This window comes from Apium graveolens, chromosome 4 (genome assembly GCF_009905375.1).
Source record: "Apium graveolens cultivar Ventura chromosome 4, ASM990537v1, whole genome shotgun sequence".
Lineage (NCBI taxonomy): Eukaryota > Viridiplantae > Streptophyta > Magnoliopsida > Apiales > Apiaceae > Apium > Apium graveolens.
Window position 1 is genome coordinate 8,931,882 of NC_133650.1, and position 18,563 is coordinate 8,950,444.

An 18,563-nucleotide genomic window follows, 5' to 3' on the forward strand; every position below is an offset into this window, starting at 1 on the left:
CCAAAAGTTAATTACAAAATAGATGGAGTTTAGAATATAAGTAGGACATTATGCTCATTTCTAATATAACAGAATTACATATTGAACTAAACATTTCACATACTTGGTTTACTATCGTCTTCTACAAGATGCAGATCTACAATTGTGTACATATTTCTTCACATTTTGTCATGGTATCGGAATCATTGTTTGATGATTTAGAACTATGATCTCTAATTCATGAATAACTCGTACTCGATCGTATTCCGCTGCACTCAATTCAAGTCCAAATCCTAGTAATTCGGATCAAGCTTCACCGGTATCGTCTCCGATGGTGACTTCATCTTCTACAATTGTTATCGATGTAAATTATCCTTTGTATATACTGTAACAGCCTGCACTTCCGGACTATTAATTCTAAATCGAAACTAATACAAAATACAATTTACTAATTCAAAATTCTTTTACAGAGTTGACTACTACAAAAGTGTTGCTAAAAGTGAAAGTCCAAAAGTCAATCTACTCCAATACTAAGTGCTCAGACTTGAATGATATCCAACTCTAACTCTTACATCGAACCTGAAAATTGAAAGTATGAGTTGCGAAGCCCAACAAGTAACTACCGTACAACGGCTCAAAAAATATTTTTAAGTTTTTTGAAAACACAATTTAAACATGCTTGACACATGACACAGATCACACAAAATCACACATATATTCGATAACAAGGTGAACAAAGATACACACGATATAATCAATAACCATTATCACAGCGAGACACAAGACACATTCTATAATCCACACAATCAAAATTCTTAATAACAAATTCTTATCTTTATTCCACAGTCCTAAATCACACCTTATCCACACTTTGTCAGTGACCGAAATCTTATACTTTATGTCACACTTCCCAAGTGACCGGGTTCTAATTCTTATTCAATAGGGGGCTAGTTTACGTCCTTCGTCAAGTGAAACCGAAGCTTGATAAGGTATCGATGGGTTCCGGAACGTGCACAAACTAGTTCTAAGTTCTATGTATCACACTACTTAGTGATCGGGTTCTAATTCTTATACATGACTAAGACTTGAGATTTCCTTTGAATCCATTCCTTATCAATCACATATCAATATCGTACTTACGATTTTCAAACCAAATATTCAAGCACACGAACCAAACAATATAAGATACGTTACACAACAAAAAAGGAGTAACGAATAGTCACTTACTAAAGAGTTAAGAACATGTAAGCAGACAATATATATACGTTACACAATAATACAGAGTAACGGATAATCACTTATGGAACAGTAAGCAAATAAGTAATACGGAGCAACGAAAAATTATTTGCCTCAATCACGCAACCAAATAATTCACATCAGAACACATATTCAATCATGAGCAACCCATCAAACACGGCACATCTAAAACCTCGATTTTCTCCTCGATTCCAATTATGCTCAGATCTGTTTTTTGTTTTTTTGACCCTCTAAACAACATTTTATTGAAAAATACGAAACACGAGAGTTGAAGATAACGAAAAGTCCTTTTCGAAAAGTCAAGAATCAACGAATTCTGACTTACGATGAATTTTCTACGAATTTTACAAGATTGTTAGTTTATATTGAGAAGAGCCCTATGAATATTATGAATAAAAACGAGGAAAACGAATGTGATGTATTTATAACGTTATAAAACCCTATTTCTTAATCTACAAATTATCCATATTAAAGTCTGATCCAAATTCTAGGCCCATTAGTCTAATTTAATTTTAAATCCTAGTCCTAATCTAATTTTAATACTATTTTTTATTCTATTCTATTATTAATCCAATTCTGAAAATTACGGGATATTACATATACATAATTATGATCATCCAGGTATGGCATTAGTTACATAATTACTTATGGAGCAATATTATCATCAATAAAGTAAGTCAATCAAATTAGCTTTGTCAGCAAAGATGAAATTAGGCTTGATTGATGGTACACTACCTAAACCTCCAATAACATTTAAATTGTATGATGTTTGGAATCGATGCAATGATATGGTGTTGTCTTGGTCTTTTTGAGCTCAATCACTCTTGAAATTCGTAGTAGTGTTGTCTATTTTGCTACGGCTAAGGCAATTTGGGAGGATCTTGCTATTCGTTTCTGTCACAGTAATGTTCCACGGGTATTTCAATTGAAGAAATAATTAGTCTCACTTACACAAGGAACTATGTCAATTACTGCGTATTTCACCAAAATTTCACCAAATTTAGGACATTAATTGATGAAATTGATGATTTGGCATCGTTGTCGAAATGTACCTGTGTTAATAGTAATTGCAGCTGTGCGAATGTTGCCAAACTAGATGCGTATGAACAGGTTAACAAACTCAGTCAGTTTTTAATGGGACTAAGAGGTCAATTCACTGCAATTGGTGGCCAATTACTGATGATGAAACTGTTACCAAGCTTAAGTCAGACATATTCATTGTTGCTTCGGGAAGAGGTGCAACGTAATTGTCATAACTCGGTGCTTGTTTAGAATGCTGCTATATATTAGTGTCAAATTTGTTGGAAACAAGCAAAAGACCTTTGGCCAAGGAGTTCGAAATCAGAATTATCAAGGACGTGGTAAGAAAGAAACACATGATGATGATGTTATTGTTTAATATATGGGATTAGTGTCACTTGAGTGGCCATACCTGGGACAAATGCTTTTGTTTTCATGATTATCCAAAGCAGTATTAAGTCATTGGCTCCTAAGATTCGATGTTAATGTTGTGCTAATTTATGCAATATCTTTTTCTTTAGCATATGTTCCATTGTTGTATTTTATTGTATCTTAATTTTTTTCATATCATGTTCTCCTTGAATTTTCGAAAAATTAAGTCTTAATTGTATCTTATTAGTCACTTACTTTATTTGTGTTATTTGTAAGCTGAGTGTATTGATGATGATAACTCCTGGTGGCGGGGCTGCTCCTTCGTCGTCGTGCCTGGATCCTTCGCTGCTGTGGTGGTGTAACTGCTGTGGGGCTCCTACAAAACAACACCGGAAGGGGGGTTTGGTCCCGCGGCGCCTCCGGCGTGAGAGTAAGAACTCGCTTTTGGGGAAGATGAAGATAGTAAGGAATGAGAGATGGTTGTGTGTATATGTCAGTATGTGAAAATTATTAACCTCAAAACCTCACCTTCTTGGGTTATTTATAGCCCAAGGGTAGGGTTTTGAGGTTGGTACCTTTAGATCATAGCCATTGGTTCTGGGAGCGGAGGACACCTGGCTGGAGTGGATGCTTTACACGTGTCAGTGCGGGACTGGCCGAGGAATGTTCTGAGGATCCTCTGACACGTGCCCATGATTATTCTCATGATCGGTGTGTGACAGTTGTCCCCATCATGTGCCTGGGCCAACGTCTCACGTGCTAGGATTTACCAAGGTTAGGCTTGCGGGACTGAGCTGGTTAGGAGCGGTAGTGTGCGGGACTACTCCTTCTAGGAGTTACGTGGAGTTAGGGGCCTATGAGTAGCCCTCCCAGGAGTCATATGGAGTTAGGAGTTTGGGAGTAGTCCTTCTAGGAGCTGTATAGAGTTGAAGGCCTAGGAGTACCCCTCCCATGAACTGTGTAGAGTTGAAGGCCTAGGAGTAGTCCTTCCAGGAGCTATATGTACTATCATGTGCCCCCACTCCCTTATGCAGATTTTCTGGATGGGGGAGTGAATTTGGGTATGTTTGTGGAACATGAGCTTTTGTTTGTTTTGCTAGAAGAATTTGAGCTTTTCTTGCCCCCAGTCCGGATTGTGCTGACTTCGGCGAATCAGGACTAAGGTGGTTGTCCTTGTCAGGAGTTAAGCTTTTCTTGCCCCCAGTCCGGAATGCGCGGAGTTCGGAGAATCAGGACTAAGGTGGTTGTCCTGGTAAGTAGTCGAGCTTTTCTTGCCCCCGGTCTGGATTGCGATGAGTTCGGCGGATCAGGACTAAGGTGGTTGTCCTTGTCAGGAGTTGAGCTTTTCTTGCCCCCAGTCCGGATTGCGCCGAGTTCGGCGAATCAGGACTAAGGTGGTTGTCTTTTGCAGGAGTTGAGCTTTTCTTGCCCCCAGTCCGAATTGCGCTGAGTTCGGCGCATCAGGACTAAGGTGGTTGTCCTTGTCAGGAATTGAGCTTTTCTTGCCCCCCAGTCCAGATTGCGCCGAGTTCGGCGAATCAGGACTAAGGTGGTTGTCCTTGTCAGGAGTTGAGCTTTTCTTGCCCCCCCAGTCCGGATTGCGCCGAGTTCGGCGAATCAGGACTAAGGTGGTTGTTCTTGTTAGGAGTTGAGCTTTTCTTTGCCCCCCAGTCCGGACTTCATTGAGTTCGGCGAATCAGGACTAAGGTGGTTGTCCTTGTCAGGAGTTGAGCTTTTCTTGGCCCCCCAGTCCGGATTGCGCCGAGTTCGGCGAATCAGGACTAAGGTGGTTTTCTTTAGCAGGAGTTGAGCTTTTCTTGCCCCCAGTCCGGATTGCGCTGAGTTCGGCGCATCAGGACTAAGGTGGTTGTCCTTGTCAGGAGTTGAGCTTTTCTTGCCCCCAATCCGGATTGCGATGAGTTCGGCTAATCAGGACTAAGGTGGTTGTCCTTGTCAGGAGTTGAGCTTTTCTCCACAGAACTTTGCATAGGCTAGGCTGTAAGTAGTTTTCTTTCCTGTCCGGACCTCTCATATGTTTTCTATTTGCTTTCATCTGCTTTCGTTGTTTATTGGTTTTGACTTGTGTTGTTTTTTTTTGTGTTTCTTGCAGGTTTTCCACACTATAATCCGGACATGTCGTCTTCTGCATATAGTGATGCGTTGAAAGGTCTGGGCAAGGCTTTCAAGCTGCCCAAGAAGAATGCTGATGTTGGGTCCGGATCTAACGCCTCAGCGGAGGAGGGATCCCAGAGCAATGCGGTTCCAAATTCGGAGCCTGAAATTGATGTGAATAATCCTGGTCCGGAGTTGGATGCTGAAGTTGAATTTGGAGATGAGTTTGCTAATCTGGAGGACCTTGGTCCTATAGGCGATGCTCCGAGTGGAGATTCTGGGAGGAGGAGAAAGAGGCTTCGCACCCTTGGGAGTAAGCCTCCCCGGGCCGAAAACTTTGAAGCTGGTTCCGGGTCCGGGGCTGGCAAGGGGAAGAATATTGATGAAGAGAGTCCGGATGAAGGTGGTCCGGGGCTGGAGGAAAAAGTTGCTCGTTTCATGGCTGGGATTCCTACTCAAACTGAGTGGAGGAAGATGAATCAGTCCGGATTCGATGCGATTATGAAGGAGTGTTCCCGGCTCTGGGGTCAGGTACTTCTTATGTCTGCTCTTATTTCTTGTGTTGGTTTGCCTTAAAATGTTTTTCTAAGTTTATCTATTTTTTGCAGCTTGGTGGGTATATGGTTGGATCCGCCTCTCTTGCATACAATGAGCTCAAAGGTTTCCAGACTGCTGTTGCTGATAAGGATGCTGAGATTAGCCGGCTCCGGGACTAGATCATCGTGAAGGATAATTCTTTGTCCGGGTTGAACAAGCACCTGAATGAAGTGACTATCCGGGCTGAAAATGCTGAGAATGAGGTTTCTGACCTGAAATCTGAGTTAGCTGAGCTCCGGAGACAGATGTCCGTTGTGCGTCCGGAGTCTGAAGTTATTTTTGAGTTTAAAAGATCTGAGGAGTACGATAGAGCCCTTGCCAATGCTGGTGCTCCGGAGATAGCTCGGTGTTGGTTGATTGCTGAAAGGCATATCAAGACCAATCCGGAGGCCGATTGGGATAGCTTCGTCTCTGAGTTTATTAAGGTCAAGGAAGATATTGAGCTCGGATTAAGGGAACCGGAGCCATTCGACGGGTCCTGTCCCAGCTTCCTTCCTTCCAGTGCTCCGAATTCTTGACTTCTTTGATTTGTAACTTTGCAGCTGATTTGAGACTTGATAAATTTGGTGTTTGTAATGTGTACTTTGCTCCGGGCTCGTTTGAGTCCGGTAACTCTTAATATTTGCTATTATTTTGCTTTATTTTTGTAGTTTGTTTTTTGCCTTAGAATATTTTTCCAAGTAAAATTTATTGCACTGGTCCTGACTAACTTCTTGTCCGGACTAGTAGTTAGCTTTGTTACTTAGAAATTTGTTCCAAATAAAAATGGTTGTACTAGTCCGGAATTGTAGCATGTCCGGACTAGTGGTTTGCTTTAGTTGGAAAATTAATTCTAAGTAATCGTGGTTGCTCTTGTCCTGACTAATAGCTTGTCCGGACTAATTCTTGCTTTTAGTCAGAAAATTAATTCTAAGTAAAAATTGTTGCTCTAGTCTTGACCAATAGTTTGTCCGGACTAGTGGTTGGTTTTAGTTAGAAAATTAATTCTAAGTAAATTTTTTTGCTCTAGTCCTGACTAATAGTTTGTCCGGACTAGTGGTTGCTTTTAGTTAGAAAATTAATTCTAAGTAAAATTGGTTGCTCTAGTCCTGACTGATAGCTTGTCCGGACTAGTGGTTGCTTTTAGTTAGAAAATTAATTCTAAGTAAAATTTTTTGCTCTAGTCCTGACTAATAGTTTGTCCGGACTAGTGGTTGCTTTTAGTTAGAAAATTAATTCTAAGTAAAAATTGTTGCTCTAGTACTGACTAATAGTTTGTCCGGACTAGTGATTGCTTTTAGTTAGAAAATTAATTCTAAGTAAAATTTGTTGCTCTAGTCCTGACTGATAGTTTGTCCGGACTAGTGGTTGCTTTTAGTTAGAAAATTAATTCTAAGTAAAAATTGTTGCTTTAGTCCTGACTAATAGAATGTCCGGACTAGTGGTTGCTTTTAGTTAGAAAATTAATTCTAAGTAAAATTGGTTGCTCTAGTCCTGAGTAATAGCTTGTCCGGACTAGTGTTTGCTTTTGAAAAATATGTAAAGGAAAAAAGCTCTTCATTAATGATTAATACAAGATAGAAGGAGAAACATATTGATTGCTTGCCATATTGGCTACAAGTTTTTTGGTTGCTTTGTTTGCTTTCCTACTGGTAGAATTTCCTTAGCCTTAGTCTATGCCAAGTGTTTGGGACTTTTGATCCATCCATGTTCAGGAGCTTGTAGGTTCCTGGTCTGAGGACTTCTTTGATCTTGTATGGCCCTTCCCATTTGGGCATTAGCTTTCCCGTGTTTGTGGGATCTGATGCTTCAGTGTCTCGAAGAACTAGGTCTCCAACTTGGAAGTTTTTGACTCTTGACTTCTTACTGAAGTGTTCTCTTATTTTCTCCTTGTACTTTTCCATCCTTTTTACAGCTTGGTCCCGGACCTCATCAATTAGTCCCTTGTTTGTTTTGAGTCCTTCTTCATTTGCTTCTTCAAAGTTTATTGCTCTGTGGGAAGGAGAGCCCACTTCAATATGCAGCATTGCTTCTGTTTCATAAGCTATTTTGAACGGAGTTTCTCCGGTGCTTGTCCCTGGGCTTGTTCTGTAGGACCAAAGGACACTTGGTAGTTCTTCTGGCCATTTGCTTTTGCTTTCTTTGAGTCTTTTCTCGATACCTCGTAGCAGGATTCTGTTAGTTATTTCTACTTGGCCATTTCCTTGGGGATATGCCACAGATGATTTCTTGTGCTTGATCCCGCGCTCTTGGAGGTAGGACTTGAACTCTGATCCAATGAATTGGGGCCCATTGTTTGATACTAGGACTCGCGGTATCCCGAACCTCATCAAAATATTTTCCATAAACTTTATGCAGTCTTGTTGATTGATTGTCCTCATTGTTTTTGCTTCAACCCATTTTGTCATGTAATCAATAGAGACTAGTAGGTACCTGAGGTCTCCTTTTGCTCGAGGGAAGGGTCCCATAATGTTAATACCCTAAACAGCGAAGGGGATAGGTGACAGGACTGAGGATGGTAGGACTGGGCTTATTCGGGACACATTGCTGAAGAACTGACATTCCTTACACTTTTTGACGAATTCTATTGCATCCTGATAAATTGTTGGCCAGTAGTAGCCTTGTCTTATAATCTTATGAGCTAGGGCTTTTGCAGACATGTGGTCTCCACATATCCCTTCATGCACTTCTGCCAAACAGTACTTTGCTTCTTCTGGGCCAATGCATTTTAGGATGGGAGATGAGAAGGTCCTGCGGTAGAGTACTCCTTCTTCGAGGAAGTACTTGGCTGCTTTTGCTTTCAATCTTTGAGTTTTTCCTTTGTCTTCTAGGAGCTCCCCTTTGTCCAAGTAGTTTATGAATGGAGTCATCCAGTTTTGACTGCTTTCTATCTACAAGATCTCTTCGGATTCAATGGATGGTTTGTGAAGTTCTTCGAAGTAGACTGAGCAGTCCAGATCTGATAAGTTTCGGACTAATTTGGATAGGATATCCGCTTCTTCATTTTCTTCTCGGCATATCTGAAGGACTTGGTGGCTTGGAATTGAAGCTAAGTAGCTCTGAACCAGTGCTTGGTACTTCGCCAGAGTAGGGTCATTTGTTATGTATTCTCCATTTATTTGCTTGACCACTATCTGGGAATCGCTGTATATTTTTAAGTCCTGGACCCTTAGAGTCTGGGAGAGCTTTAATCCTGCGATTAATGCCTCATATTCTGCTTGATTGTTTGTTGTTGGGAAGCTGGAAGATATAGCTGTCTGAATCTTGAATCTTTCTGGACTCTTGAGTATGAGTCCGGCTCCTAACCTCTTGCTTGTTGAAGAACCATCTACCTTTAAGGTCCAGGCTCCCGGACTCGTTTCCTTTTTTGGCTCCTGATCTATGTCCATTGGTTCCGGATCTTGGTCTGGGAAGTTGCATTCGATTATGAAATCCGCAAGTGCTTGAGTTTTGATTGCAGTCCTGGGGATGAAGCTTAAGTTGAACTGACTCAACTCCACAGCCCAATTAACAAGTCTTCCCGAGGCATCTGGCTTGTGAATTATTTTTCTTAGTGGTTGGTTTGTCACTACTTTGATTTCCCTTCCTTGGAAGTAGTGCATGAGTTTTCTTGAAGTTGTGACTAAGGCAAAGGCAAATTTCTCCAATCTTGGGTATCTTGTTTTTGCATCTTTTAAGACTTGGCTTACATAGTAGACTGGTTGTTGTTTTCCATTCTCCTCCCTGATTAGGGCAGCTCCTACGGCTTGTGCTCCTGCTGACAAGTATAAGTAGAGAGGCTCTCCTGGCTGAGCTTTAGTTAGGACTGGTGGCTAAGAGAGGTAGGACTTGATTTCTTCAAATGCTTTTTGGCAATCCTGACTCCAGTTCACCTCTTTCTTGTTGGTTGCTCCTTTGAGTAAATCAAAGAATGATAGGCACCTTTCTGCTAGCTTTGAGACAAATCTCCTGAGTGTTGCTAGTGATCCTGCTAGTTTCTGCACATCTTTTTGGGTCCTGGGAGCTTTCATCTCCTGGATTGCTTTTATCTTCTCTGGATTGGCTTCTATGCCTCTGTTGCTGATCATGAATCCTAAGAACTTGCCTGCTCCTTCTCCGAAGGTGCATTTCTCCGGATTTAGCTTGAGTTGGTTTTTCCTTAGATTGTCAAAGCACTCCTTGAGGTCTTCCACATGCCCTGGTACGGTTGTTGATTTGGAAATCATGTCATCGACATAGCACTCCAAGTTTCTCCCAATCTGGGACTTGAATATCTTGTTCATTGCTCTTTGGTAAGTGGATCCTGCGCTGGTAAGCCCGAACGGTAGCATCACATAAGCGTAGACTGCTCTGTGAGTTATGAATGATGTCTTGGGGATGTCCTTTGGGTTCATCTTTATCTGGTTGTATCCGGAGAAGGCGTCCATGAAGCTGAGCATAATGTGTCCGGAGGTGGAATCTATCAGTTGATCAATGTTTGGAAGAGGATATGGGTCCTTCGGGCATGCGTCATTTAGGTCAGTGTAGTCCACACACATTCTCCATTTGCCGTTGGACTTCTTAACCATGAACACATTAGCTAGCCACTCCGGATATTTGATTTCTTTGATGATTCATGCTTTGAGTAGCTTTTCTACTTCTTCGTTAATGGCTCTTTGTCTCTCCGGAGCAAAGTTTCTTCTCTTCTGTTTTACTGGTTTTCTGTTGGGGTTGACATCTAAGTTGTGCATTGCTATGGACTCATGTAGTCCTGGCATGTCCCTTGGACTCCAGGCAAAAACATCTTTGTACTCCCGGAGCAAGGATACTAATCTCTCCTTGAAGGACTCATCGAGTCCTGACCCAACTTTCACTTTTTTGCTAGAATTGCTTTCGTCTACTTCGACTTCTTCTGTTTCGACTGCTGCTTCGATTTTTGCTTGTTCTTTGTTTGAAATCATTTGGTAAATTCGGGCTTCAGAGTTCTTCTTCAGATAGATGTTTGCTTGTTCGGGTTCTTTTGTTGCTTTCATAGTAGGACTAGGTTGGTCTGGGACTTGGTTTGTCTTATCCAGTACCATGACTTGGTTCTTCTGGACTTGTTTTGTCCGCTTCTTCCCGTGTCCGGGGTCGGTGCTTCTTCATGTTTTGTTGCTTGCGAAGGACTGTAGCCTTCCTTTTGTTATCTTGATGTGTCTCTGCCATAACTAATCCCTGGTTGTAGAATGTTTCAGCGACCCCATAATCTCCTTTAATCTCTCCGACTCCTGTCGGGGTGGGGAATTTGATCTTGAGATAGGAGATTGAAGTTATTGCTTGCATCATGGTTAGAGCTGATCTGCCAATGATTCCGTTGTATGAAGAAGGAGCATTGATTACATAAAATTTGATGACATGAGTCACTTGGTTATGAGCAGATCCAAAAATGACTGGCAGTTACAAAGTTCCTTGGATCGGGACTAAGTTGCTGCTGAAGGATATCACCAGGTCTGGGAGTGATTGGATTGAGAACACTTCTTCGCCGAAGTCCGGGCTCTGGGGTGGGGAGTAGGATCCACCTAGGACCACATTGACTACATTTTTTCCCCTCTTCCGTGCTTCCCCTCTGTTGTCCCGAACTAAGTACTTGTTCATGTTCCCCTTCTTCACTTGGTCCTTAATGAAGTACTTGAGTGATAAGCAATTCTCAGTTTTGTGGCCATGGGTCTCGTGGTAATCACACTGCCTATTATAAGGCCTGCTTTCCGGAGGAGTTTGCATTGGTTTAGGAGGATAATAGAAAGGCTTGTATTTTACCTCTTTCAAGATTTCCTCCCGGGTCATGTTGAGAGGAGTCCAGTCCTGCTCCTGCTTTGGCTCCCGGGGCTGCTTCGCGGGTCCTGGGTCACTGCTTGACTCTTTCTTAGGACCAAGTCTCTGGAAAACCGGAGTAGTTTGTCTTTCTTGGCTTTGGTTATTTTGCTTGAATTTATTATCCTGATGGCAACCTCCTTTCGGTTGGTCATCAGTGTTTTTGCTCCTGGACCCCCCATTTCGGGTCATCCTCATTGCCTGGAGCACATCTGTTTCCTTAATGAATCTGGCAGCCATGGAATAAGCTGCTGCCAGACTTTGCGGCTCCTTATTGATTAGCTCCACAATATACCTCTCGTTGTGCTCTGGGTCCAGGTTTCTTCTGAAAATGCTTAAAGCTTCCCTCTCCTCCAAACTTGAAACTTTATTTATTGCTTCCTAGAACCGGCGCACGTATGCAGAGAGGGACTCATTGTCATGCTGCCGGATCGTCTCCAGGTGACACATGTGCGTTTCGTGCATTTTGTTTTCCCGAAATCTCCGAAGGAAGGAGGCTCGAAATTCCTTCCAGGAGTGGATACTGCGGGAGGGGATTCTGCTGAACCATCTCTGGCCCCCCTTAAGAGTCGAAGCGAAGAACCTTGATTTCGTCAAGTCATTGTAGTAATATATCTGCGCTATCTGCTCAAAGTAGTTCAAGTGCTCCTCCGGGTCCCCTAGTCCATCGAATGAGTCGAAGTTGTAATGCTTCAAGTTCCGCTGCCGGGGGATAGCTTCCAAGGAGTGGCTGAATGGAGTTAATGTGTCCCAACCTCTACTCCTGAGTCTCTGTCCATCTTTCTCTGCAATTCATAAATCATGTTTTTGAGGTCCTTCTGCCCCTCTTCTTCTTCGTCTTCAGAAATCAGCTCCGGAGTAGGATCTCTCCGGGTTCTTTTGCTCATAGACTTGGCCAATAGATTTTCTTCTTCTAGCTACATTCTCTTTTGGATCTTTAGCTCTAGCTTTGCTTCTTCTTCTTTCCTGATTTGCTCTCGGACTTCTTCCAACTTTCTTTGCTTAGCAGTTTCTGCTTCTTTCTTACTTTGATCTTTTTTGCTTTTCTTTCCTTTGGCCCCAATTCGGTCGAACACAGACCTCTTTGATTGTTGGGAGTCCCCGGACTCCTCCAGTTCCTCCTCTAGTTCGGCTTCTTCTTGGAGCCGGGTCTGCTCCTGCCTATATAGTCTGATTGCTTCCGCTAGTTCATCGCTTGTAAGGTTTGCCATGTGTTCTTCGGCTACCGGGACATTGGTGTACTTGTACTGATTGAGCTCTATGAGGGTCCTGGTATCCCTGATGTTTACAATTCTCTCCATTATAGGAGTGTGTAGTGGCTGCTCCTGGAATGTTTCTCTCTCGGCTCCCGGGTCGAGGGCCTGGGAGTGGTCCGGCTCCTGGACCTGAGTACTAGCAGATGGTCTTCCAGAGGTATTATTTCCTGGTCTTGCCATTTCTCAACAATATCAACAACAAATAACAATAATATGCCACAGAGAATATAGGTCTATGGTTGCTTTATGAAATTTGCAAAAACTACCCACAATAACAACAAAAACTAACAAATAGCTTCCTGGGAGCAGTTCAAACAATTTTATGGGACTATTCAACGATGAAGTACAACACAAATGCCATACTCAGACTAGAGCAATAACGATTAAAACTAACGATAGCTCACACAAACGTGGCTTAAATCAACAAAACGGGTTCACACAAACGTGACCTAAAATAACGAGCACACACAAACGTGGCCGAAATAAACAACATTCATGCTTATGGAAAAGGTTGGTTGGTTGCTCGGGTTCTTACAAATTTGAATAAATGGACTCTTTGAAGAGTTTGTTGATGAAGGTGAATCCAGGGGCACCGAGACCCAAGGATGGAGAGCCCCCTCCTTCTAGCGCCAAATGATAACTCCTGGTGGCGGGGCTGCTCCTTCGTCGCCGTGCCTGGATCCTTCGCTGCTGTGGTGGTGTAGCTGCTGTGGGGCTCCTACAAAATAGCACCGGAAGGGGGGTTTGGTCTCGCGGCGCCTCCGGCGTGAGAGTAAGAACTCGCTTTTGGGGAAGATGAAGATAGTAAGGAATGAGAGATGGTTTTGTGTATATGTCAGTATGTGAGAATGATTAACCCCAAAACCTCACCTTCTTGGGTTATTTATAGCCCAAGGGTAGGGTTTTGAGATTGATACCTTTAGATCATAGCCATTGGTTCTGGGAGCGGAGGACACCTGGCTGGAGTGGATACTTTACACGTGTCAGTGCGGGACTGGCCGAGGAATATTCTGAGGATCCTCTGACACGTGCCCTGATGATTCCCATGATTGGTGTGTGACAGTTGTCCCAATCATGTGCCTGGACCAACATCTCACGTGCTGGGATTTACCAAGGTTAGGCTTACGGGACTGAGCTGGTTAGGAGCGGTAGTGTGCGGGACTACTCCTTCTAGGAGCTGCGTGGAGTTAGGGGCCTAGGAGTAGCCCTCCCAGGAGTCATATGGAGTTAGGAGTTTGGGAGTAGTACTTCTAGGAGCTGTATAGAGTTGAAGGCCTAGGAGTAGTCGTCCCAGGAGTTGTGTAGAGTTGAAGGCCTAAGAGTAGTCCTCCCAGGAGCTATATGTACTATCAGATGATACTTACAACTTGAATAGCTTAAATTTGTTTGTTAAATTGTTTTGTTTATCGAAAAATTGATGAATGGAGAGTTTAAACGAAATATGAATTTTGATTGCATTTGTTATGCAATACAAAAGTTAGCGCTTTTCGAGAAATTTTAATTTAAGCCTGTTAAGTATATTATGGAAAGATGACTATAATTTAATAAAAGTAGAACAACTTACTATATTCACGAGAGGTTATTGTAGTCTAATAACATGCTAATTAGGTTTGATTGTTATCGAAATTTGGTCATGAAAAGTGTGTCTTATTAAGATGCCTTGTTAATTTCATGGCAGTTTAAAGCCAAGTAAATATTTTAAGAGCATTATGATGCATTTTTAAAATGATATTAAAATTTTAAAACTCCGATGGCAATTTGGTAATGATATTATAATTATAAGTGATAGTTTTCTTATATCGCACAAAATTTATGAAATTGCATACTTGCTTTATGTGGCCCTAGTAATTTACTATATGTGTAGTTTATTTATAATAATCCCAAAGTATAGTTTTCTAATTTCCATTTTGTTACTAGTTGAGTTAAGTTTTCTTTAGGATTAATATTTCATTATTTTTAACCACCCATTAAAAGCACCAGATACATGAGTGTATAATAAAATACTAAACAAATTTTCTAAAAACTTCAAATCGTGAAATATGGATTGACATTGGTCATGTTACGACAACTACTACTATGATTTTAAAATATTATTATTCACCCCTCCCCTCCCAAAAAAGAGATCCATATATCTATGGTTTGTGCCTCGGCGTGCTGAATTTTTGGATTATTTTCAAGGTTGTTGTCTAGTTTATTAGCCTTGCAAGGTTTGCTTATGTCTGCTAGATAGGGATCTGGATGTCTATGTTCTTGAATACATTATATTGCTGTGAATATTATCCCAAATAACATACTACTGAGTGATATGTTCTACTATATATGAGGGAAATGTATATTTTATTGGTGAAAACAAAATAAGGAATGACTAGTTGTCTTTGTTGGCTCTGTTTTGATATTTTCAAGATTTGTTTTTGGCAACAAGGGTAGATGGAGAAAGATGGATGAATTCTATTAAACTCGAAGCAAGATGTTACATAGGACAATATATATATATATTGTTATCTTTTGTCTAAATTTTAGGAGGATTTTTTTATGAAAATCATTTTTTCGATTATTATCTATAAATTGGTTAAACATACATTTTGGTTAGACTATAAATTTTTATAGATTAAAGAGACCACTGCAATACCTACTATTATGGGAATTGTATTTCGATTTTTTATCAACAAAATGTTCGTCGTTTTCGCAAAAGAAAGATATGAAACTTTTTCAAAATTATGAGATTTTAAAATATTTTTCTAAATTTAATTTTGATTGAACACAACCTTAATTTAAAATAATGTTTACGATCCTAATTAAATAATCCCGAAAACTTAAAAATTCAAGTCAGATATCTCTAAATTTTAATGAATTATTTAAAATTCAACTATGCATTAAATCCAAATTAAATACTTGAATTTTCATATCCAAAATCTTTCAATATCCAATATCTCTTCTATATATAATAGAAGAATAAGTGGATAATATTTATGAGATTAAAAAGTCTCATTGAAAAGACTAAAATACCCTTATTTTTAATATTTATATAAAAGATGTGTTTTGTAGGAATCGAACTCAAGATACTTCATTCACCTATACAACCTCATACAATTACACCATATTATCACATGTGCTTTTTATCATAAGTATAATATCTAAGTGTGTTAAATTAATATTTTGTTTAACTTTAAAGGTAGTTACTTGAATTTCGCAAAAAAGTAGTTATTTGAATATTAGAACAGTTAATTTTAAACAACTTAATTCCAGATATAAAGTTAGGCAGAGTACATAAATGATTATTATCTTATTTATTAATCATTTTTTAGTTTGAAAATATATCTTATATATTTTTAACATATATATTTTTTATTATAAAAAGTAATTAAAATGTATATATATATATATTTTTAAAAAACATTTAAAATAGAACCGCTTATATACAAATAATCTATATTGGTATTATATATTTAGATAAGTTCGAATTATAATGAGTCAATGCATTTTAGTTTATTTCGAATTTGAAATCAAAACTTGTCCTATAGTTAAAAAAATACTCAAAATTTGACAACACGACCCGGCCGAAAAACATCGTCAAATTCTACGTTTAGTACATTTAAATTACAAGCTCGACGATAATATCTTACCAATAATGTGAAATATTTTAATATCTTATGTTAATATAAATTAATGTATTTAAGGTATTTATAGGATCAAGTCAATTAATTATTTGTATTAAAATTACTAACTTCACTACTAACATATTATTATTTTTGGGAGTTGTCCCGGTTTTAAAAATATTGAAATTTGATATAAGATCTCACGAGATTTGTTAAAACTACGATGATAAATTAAATCTATTTATTATTTATTTTTACCTGAAAAAGACTAGTCTTTTAAAAAGAATTATTTTTGATAATCAATATTTATTGATCAAGAAAATATTGTACACATATATTTAATTATTTTAATATTTTAAAATTTTCAAATAAAAGTTATATCTATGCTATATTATAGCATTTGATTCAATGCATTTTTTACTATTTAAAGAAATATATATATATATATACATATATATTGTTCAATAATTTGAAGGAATTAACCACTTTAACTGATATTTATAAAAATTATAAAATTAAAAAATATTTAATTTTAGAATAATAGTATACAATGTTATCAAATTATTATATAAAAATATTAGAATCGTAATAAAAGAATTTAAAAATAATTTAAATAACGATATAATTACAATTTTTCTTCAAATTCTTGAGAAAAAATCATGAATATCAATAATAAGTCTTTAGAGTTTATAATTTAATTTTATGTTACAACCATGATTGGTACTTGATTGCGTAAAAATATATTTAGCATATAAATAATTAAAACCATCGTAATTTACTAAGAAATGTAGCATACGATAATTTACATGATGTAAGACATGTAACTTAATCTTACTTTGTTAAAAACTATCATTTTTTCATATATGCATACGTTGAATTTTAAAAAGTAACATTTTTTATTAGAATCAACTTTTATATTAACAATAGTGTAAATTAAAAAATATTTAATTTTAGAATAATAGTATACAATGTTATCAAATTATTATATAAAAATATTAGATTCGTAATAAAAGAATTTAAAAATAATTTAAATAACGATATAATTACAATTTTTCTTCAAATTCTTGAGAAAAAATCATGAATATCAATAACAAGTCTTTAGAGTTTATAATTTAATTTTATGTTACAACCATGATTGGTACTTGATTGCGTAAAAAATAGTTATGAATTTTTTGTTAGTGATAATGTGAATACCATAAATAAATTATTGCAATTTATTTATTACATAATTTTAATTTTTGAATAATTATAAATGCATGTTATTTAAGTAATTAATTGTCTCACTAGATGTTAATAATGAATATATATGTACATAAATCATATATTTAGCATATATAAATAATTAAAACCATCGTAATTTACTAAGAAATGTAGCATACGATAATTTACATGATGTAAGACATGTAACTTAATCTTACTTTGTTAACAGTAGTGTAAATAAAAAACTATCATTTTTTCATATATGCATACGTTGAATTTTAAAAAGTAACATTTTTTATTAGAATCAACTTTTATATTAACAATAGTGTAAACTTTATATTATCGTACATTATGATTGCAAGTCATTCGGACTTCAGTTATACATTTTTTATCTTTTTAAAGTGAGTAAGTTAATTGTAAGTTTGTCGTGAACTCAATAATAATACAGAACAGTACATATAGTTTATTTAAATAAAACTCAAAATTTTTGGTCAACTCTATATCAAACATATATGTTATTTTTTAGCTTTTTCTTTGTTAACATAGTAACTGCATTCTAAAGATTAAGTTTAATTATTTAATTTTAAACGTACATTGATTATCATGTTTATATTCATTCATTAAATAGAAATTACACAACACAAAGAAGAATATATATATTGCTTAATGAGTCATAATAGAAATGTTATGTAATTTGGTAATATCTTCTTTGAAAATAATACATGTTGATAAACAATCAACTTGTATTTAATATACATTACACATTATACAACATTTACAAATAAAAAACAACTAAGAACATTATAATTGCGCATGATGCATAATTTTTTTTTAGAAAATGACCGGTGTATCGCACGAGTTATTATGCTAGTTTTAACTAAAACACCTTCACATTTAAGTGACTCTTTCAATTCTAAACTTATTTCACTTGAATTTTTAAATTTAAAAATGCCTTTCAAAATTATAATTGAATACACCTCATTAATATTGTAAACAGAACTAAACTTTTTAAAGTATTGTTTATTAATTATGATTGACTATTTCTAAATTTTAATGGCTTTTTAGAAATTTAAATTATTTTTTTTCAAATTTTAATGGATTATTTAAATTCAACTTAAGTGTAAGTGAATTTTCAAGTCCAAAATGATATTCATAATATTTATTATATGCCGCAATCCACATTTATATTCCGCACAAAATCTATAATGAATTGGTTAAGTCCACCCTGAGTTTATAAAATATTAAAATGTCAAAGATTTAATAAAAAATGATTACCTTTTAATCTTCCAGAGTTTCTGAATACCGCTATTTATGGTTTATATTTGAATATCTCTGAATTTTAAATTTTATTAATATTTTAAAATCTAAATTGTATGTCATCAAATTG